At 56.3% G+C, this 6894-nt stretch overlaps 1 protein-coding gene across 1 annotated transcript in view; it reads left to right on the top strand.

Moving 5' to 3' along the window:
• Positions 1-6894, top strand: part of LMX1B (LIM homeobox transcription factor 1 beta) — a 91406-nt gene that overhangs the window by 54451 nt on the left and 30061 nt on the right. The window lies entirely within an intron of this gene.

Below are 6894 nucleotides of genomic sequence, written 5' to 3'. Positions count from 1 at the left end.
CGCCCCTCACCAGCCGTGGAAAATCGCTGGACTTTGAACAGAGCAGGCGCCAGCTGCCCCCCCCGGCCCCCGGGTAGCCCCCCGCCTCAGCAGAGCTGGCCCGTGCCAGCCTGGGGCATCTCAGCTGTGTCCTCCGCATGGAGAGCCCCCATGCCCCAGAGGGCAGCACCATTGTCTCCAGGGTGAATGCAAATGTGACCAAGCACAGAAGGCAGCAGTGGGTGAGAGGCTGCCCTACAGAGAGACAGAGATGGGAGGGGCCTTCATCGTGGCCACACGGGGGGCAGTGCCGCGGCAGGGTGACGAGGTTCTCTGCAGCTCGGTCAGCTCATACAACCTGCCCTATTTTTCTCTCTTTTTTTGAGAGGTTTTTGCTAGAGGGCGCGTGCACTCGCCAGACAGACAGAGACAGAGAGACAGAAAGCGAGAAGTCACCCCCCCAGGGGGGATGGCCACGCCGCAATCCCTTCTCCTCCATTCTCCCCTCGGGATCCTGGGCACGTACGCACACGCGCCCAGCGTGAGTTTCAAGCCACCGGGTCCGGGACGTGAACTGCTATCGACTACATGGGAGTCCAGCGACATAGCCATTACACTAACTGCTGGTCCCACCTACTTTAGGTTGAGAAAACTGAGGTTTGAGAGACCTGGTGAGAGGCAGAGACTGAACCCAGCTCTGGTGCTCAGCTCCTCACCTCCTGGGGGCCCAAGGGGTTATGACAGCCCTCAGGCAGGTGCCAGGGACCAACAGGCTCCCCAAGGAAGTACCCACTGAATCTAGCCTGGAAGGATAAAAAGCACTCAATTAAGGGCCCTGGAGGGGTAGCAGGCCAGACAGGAAGAGGGGCCAGTGAGTGCGAAGGCAGAGTTGAGGCTGTGCCCGTTTTGAGACCAGATTGACTGAGACCATGCGTGCCTGAGGCCGATCAGTGAGCAGGTCAGATGGGGAGAGCTTGCCTGTGTGGCTGGAGCTCAAATCCAGTTCTAGAAAGAGGATAGGACGGGGGGTGGGGGGGGTAGTGAGAGAGAAAGAGGGTGGAAAACTGAGGGCCAAGAGGAAGAGAGAAGGAAGAGGGAGGTAAGAAGAGAAGCTGTCCAGTGCTGGCCATGACAGTAACAGCAGCCGTGGCCAGGAGCTGCGGCCCTGGCTCTGTGCTGGGCACCGTGCTAAGCACTTATGCATATTACAACATTTGCAGGGGGCTTAGGACCAGCAGATGGCATAATGGTTATGTTGCTGGACTCCCATGTAGTCTACTGCGGTTTGAGTCCCAGATTTGGCAGCTTAAAACTCATGCTGGGCACATGTGCGTGAGTACCCAAAATTCTGAGAGGAGAATGGAGGAGAAGGGATAGCAGCATGACCATCTCCTCTGGGGAGTGGTTTCTCACTTTCTGTCTCTGTCTCTCTGGCAAGCACACATGCCCTATAGCAAAAATCTCTCTTAAAAAAAGTTTGAGGGGACCAGCAGATGGTGTAATGATTCATCACTAGACTCCTATGTAGTCAACCACTGTTCGAGTCCCAGATCCAACTGCGTAAGACTCAGGCCAAGCAGGTATGCATGCATACCCAAAATCCCAAGAGAAGAATGAAGGAAAAGGGATTGCAGTGTGGCCATCCCCCCTGGGCAGTGATTTCTTGCTCTGTCTCTCTGTCTGTCTCTGTCTTTCTGGCAAGCACATGCACCCTATGAAAAAAATCTCTTTAAAAAAAGTTTGGGGGCAAATACGACACAGCAATAATGCAGCTGGACAACCCAGGGAAGGTCCTGGGTTTGCATCCCAGCCCCAGATCTCCCTGAGCAAGCCAGGCACCCCTTTGCCCATATCCTGGCTGGTTGGGGGCACCCGTGTCTGTCTCTCCATCTATCTCTGTACCTTTCTCTCATGGAAGAAATAAATGAACAACTTTTAAATTTTTTTGGCAGGAGATATTGGCAGGCGGTACAAGCCTGGGCAGTGGTCTACGGGACAAGGGCTTGCAGAGGCTCCCCCTGGCTAGAACGGGAGAGGAGTGGGGGAAGGACCCTGGGAGGACAGTGCTGTCACTTCCAGCTGAGCTGATCAGAGGGAGCTGAGCTCAGGGGAAATGACAAATGGGCCCTTTCTTTTTCATATGTTCTTTTTAAATGTTTCTTATTTTTTCTTTTTTATATAAAAGTCATCGTTGCTTATTATAAAATAAATGCAGGCAAAGCTGAAGTAAGCCAAGCCAAAAGGGCAGCTCTCACCCCTGCCCCTGCGCTCTCCCCAGAGGTAGTCAGTTGACAATGGCAACATTCCAGACCTTTCCTCCAGGCACATGGGCGTGCTCTGTGCATGCCGGCTTTTTTACTGGGGCCATATTTTCTCTGGACCATTCTGCTCTGCACTTGCATGTCCCACTTAGCAACGCACCGAGGACATCTGTCCACGTCGGTGCCCCCAGCTTTGCCTGTCTTTACAATCACCATGTGATGGTCCAGGGAATAGGCGAGCTTAGGTTTCAGAACTCACGTGCCCAGTGACAGCCCTCGGAGCTACTGCCAGGGATCACTGTCACACTCGCGAGTGTCCTTGTGCCTGGACCTCACGCACATGCACCACGTGACAGGACCCAGGCTGAAAACATATCAGGCCCTGCTGCCCTGGGGCATCCACGGCAGCCCAGGCAGTGGGCAAGGAGAGGGGTCTGGATCCGGGGGTGGTAGCCTGGGCTGGGAGAAGGGGTCAGTGCTGTAGAATAGGAGATGGTGCTTGAGGGCTTTTGTCATCTAAGCGACAATCGAACCATAAGAGGGCAGACCCCTGAGGGGCCTGGCATTTAAGAGCAGGTGGAAAACCAGAAACATGGCTCCAAAAGTTTGTGGAAAAATGGAATTCAAGTGCGAGTTTAGGGCCAGCCTGTGGCATTTTGGTTAAGGCGGCTGGATCCCACAAAGCTAACTGTACAGTTCAAGTCCTGGGTCCAGCAGCTTGAGAAACACCCTGGGTGCATGTGCGTGGGTGCCCAAAATCCCCAAGGAAGAAAAAATGGAGGATCAGGTGTGGCGTGACCATCCCACAGGGGTGCTTTCGCACTTTTTCTGTCTCTCTTTGGCGAGTACGCATGCCCTCTAGCAATTTTTTTAATGCAAGTTTACTTTGGTGCAAACATATTTGAAAATTTATACACAATTTTTTCCTCATGTATTTTCCTTTTTTTTTTTTTTTTTTTTTTTTTTTTTTTTTTTTTTTTTTTTTTTTTTTTTTTCCCCCTTGTCTATGGGGTAGAGTTTCCAGAAGAAAGGTATGGCTGAGTGTGGCCAGTCACAGGAGGGTGTGCACTTGCGTGCCCAGTCCCTGCACAGTGCTGGGCCCATCGTAGCTGCTCAGTAAACACCGGTCAGTGGAGTTAATGAGTGAGTCAATGAGTGAGATGCATTCATTGATTGTGGCTCCATTCATTCTCGGGTCCAGAAGGATCAGAAGGGTTGTGTCTTCAGCTGAAAACAAAGGAAGTAGAGGAAGCTTCAGCAGGTTGGTTGAGGAAGGAAGTGAAGGCACAATGCCAGCAGGTGTAGACAGTTTCCCCAGAGTGTGGCTGGCCAGGGGAGGTGAGAGGTGAGCAGGCCGAGGGGCCGAAGGGAGCTGGGTGTCCCTCTTGAGGAAGAGATGGTGAGGAAGTGATTGGTGCTGGGGGCTCGGGGACAGAGATTCTCATTGAGGCCACAGGCCTGCAAGGACCCCAGCATGAGGGGTGGTTTCCCCTGGCTCAGGCTATGGAAGGAGTGTGCGAGTTGCTTCCTGAGCCCAGCCCTGGCCTCTCAGCACTCACTGTCTCATGGAACCTTACCAGGACCCTGCGAAGGCAGATTGAACCGCCCAGCTTAGAGATGAGGCTCTGGAGGCCAAGTCATGGGCCCAAGAGCACATAGCTAAGACCAACAGAGGCTCACTTTAACCCACGTCTTCCACCCTGAGAGACGCCCACCCTCGCCTCCTGTCCCCCAACCCTCACACTTCCCCTCCTCGGCCCTCCTGGAGTGGGCTTAGCAGGGGCGACAGTCTCACAGCCAGAGACAAGCCTTCAGGGAACTGACCGCTGCACCCGGCAGGCTGAGGAAAGCCGTTTGCATTTAACCTCCTTTGCTAAACCATTGCGTGCCCTGCTCAGTGAGGGAGCTGAGTCATTTCCAACTTAAAGTTTAGACATGGGCATGAAGATCATTGCAGGCCTGGTCCTGGCAGCCCAGTTAGGACCAGAGGAAGGGGAGGCAGGAGGGCAGGAGGAAGGGCGTGACTGGAAGGGCACTCCAGGCTGCAGACCTGCCGGGTAAAAGACACACAGCTAAGAGCGGGCACTGCTTGGTGTCAGGGAGCCAGGAGGCAGCAAGGGCCTGGCCCAGGGGGCAGAGACGGGGCTGGATGGCTCCCAGGGTTGGGGAAAGGAAAGGGCAGTCAGTGAGTTGTGGGGGCAGATCCGGCCTCGCCGCAGACCAGCTGGGCCTGTGGGGAGTACTGCCCTCTGCCTAGGCCTCCCTGACCTTCCCAGCCACATAGTGGCCACTTTCAAGACAGCCACATAATCCTAGGTTTCCCCAGCAAAAGTGTTCCTCTGGGTCTGCATTACATGGATATACATGCATTTACGTGCACGCTCACATGTACATATGTGTTTGGGTGTGTCCCTGGGTACCTGCAATCTGCTCACACACCCGTGCATCTTTGTCCTCACGTGTGTGTTGTGTCCGCATTTGCCCAGCATCTCCTGGGCTCCGTGCAGCGTGCACACCTGCTCTGTGTGTCTGGGTACATTGTGTCTCCGGGTGCCCGTGTGGAACCCACGTGCACCTGTGCACTTCTCTGTGTGAGCAGATGGCACTCCAGCCATCCTGTGTGTGAGCACTGTGTCACACACGTGTGCCTAGGTACCCATGTGTGTTAGCGTGTCCCTGTGTACCTAGGAGGCATGTGGTCCTGGGGCCAGGGGCCATTTGTCTCCAGGCAAGGCAGAAAGGGAGGCCGCTGGTGTCCGAAGCTCCTCTGAATCTGGCAGCCGTGTTGCTGCCCCTTCCCCCAGGTCAATCCCAATCACCCAGGTGAAAGGCAGGACAGACCCACAGTAATCGGGGGTAGACAGGGCCATGGAGCCTTCAGGAGGCTGAGCAGGGTCCAGAGAGGGGATCTGTGACAGGTGGGGGCAGTGTCTGTACTTCAACCTCTCAGAACATAGACCGGCAGGAATGGGTCCCCCGGAATAGTCACCTGACTCTGGGTCTGGGTGACACCCCTCCAAGGGGCAAACACCCCAACACCCTCCTCTGGTTAGACTCATGGGTATGTGTGTGGAGGCAGCAGGCACATAGAAACATATGTGTGCATATGTGTATACATGGATGTGCCAACAATTGTGCACATGTGTGAGCGTGCTCAGGCATAACCTGTAGAGTTGTACTCACACACAGTGCTGGTGTAGGTGGCACGCGTCAGCATGCATGCGAGCGTGTGCACAGTACGTGTGCCTTGGGCAGACACAGGCAGGCCTGCAGCCACGTGTGTCTGTGGAGGCATGCGCTAACCGCCTGCACAGACACAGACACGGACGTCCAGGCAGGCGTGCCTGTGCTTGAGTGTGCATACATACCGTGCCACATGCACACTGGACAGGCAGGCATGTCTAGGTAGACATGGAGTCCTGTGTGTGCAGCACAGGCGTGTGGGCATACCATGCACAGGGGGACATAAGAGGTGTGTCTATAGGGCACCTGTGAACAGGCGTCGGGAGCCATGAGCACCATAGAGCGCGTGTCCCTGACCGCGCTGTCACCGCCGTGGTTCCCTGGAAGGGAGTGTGGGACAGGCAGGTTCCCAGCCTGGAGGCATCCCAGGTGACAGAGTGGGCACAAGAGATGCATCCTGTGGGGGCACCTCCCCACTGGACCAGAACTTGCCATGCCAGGCACAGCCCCCATGCCAGCGACAGGAATTCAATCCCACGCCAGTAAATTCGTCTCTGCTTCGCCATGGCCTCTGAGCCTTGAGCTGGGGGAGGGGACCCCGCTCGGAAATCGGCCGTAAATTTCTCGAGATGCTTTAATTTTTTAAAAGCCTCACGTAGATGCTTTGCATTGCGAAAGCCCACAAATATCGGCTAAACGAGGTGCTCCAACAGAAGGCCTGGCCAGGCCGTGGCCCTCCCCTCCCCACAGAGGGCTGGGCTCAGCTGGGGCCCCTGGCCAGGGCAGCCGGGCCCAGGGGGCCGGGCCGAGGGGCCATCTTTGTTCGGAGCAGGGCTCAGACTGCAGAGTGGCTGGGTAAACAGTCGCCACAGTAATCGCAGGCTGATTCCAACTAATTAAATCCTGCGCCAAGAGCCCACTCCAGCCAGTATCCCGAGAGGCCACGAAAACACAGACACCCCAGACGGGGCTTTGCTCCAGGTCGGGTCTGGCGCTCTAATCCCGTATCTTTTGAAAGATAGGCGCGTCCCCGGCTGAGGGGTCAGCGGGCCTGCCCTGTGCCGAGCGGTGGAATTTTTCAATAACCAGCAGCCGGGTCACCAAGCACACAAAGGCAGAGTAATATCCTGTGGGCTTACTCGGGAGAGGGCCGTGCCGAGCCAGCTCCCCCCGGGCCCAGGGCATGGCCCCCCACAGCCCAGGCCCCCAGCGGCCAAGAGGCCACTTGGCCAGGCCTCCGGTCCCCGCCCACCAGAGGGAGAGAGGACCAAGGTGGGCATCCCCTGCTGCCCCCTCCTCCAGGACTGGGGCTTCCAAGAACTTCATCTTCCTTATTAAAACACAGCCTGGATGATCCCAGGCCCCAGCTGCGGCTGTGGGACCTGTCCGGGCAGCGCTGCCGAGGCCAGGCCCCTGCCAAGGGGCAGCACGTGGGCGGGCCGCCCTGCGAAGGGAGGCTGTCCTCTGGGGG

This window comes from Tupaia chinensis, unplaced genomic scaffold, assembly GCF_000334495.1.
Source record: "Tupaia chinensis unplaced genomic scaffold, TupChi_1.0 Scaffold000394_1, whole genome shotgun sequence".
Taxonomy (NCBI): domain Eukaryota; kingdom Metazoa; phylum Chordata; class Mammalia; order Scandentia; family Tupaiidae; genus Tupaia; species Tupaia belangeri.
Note: the sequence above shows the minus strand (reverse complement) of the source record. Positions and strands in the feature narration are given on the sequence as shown.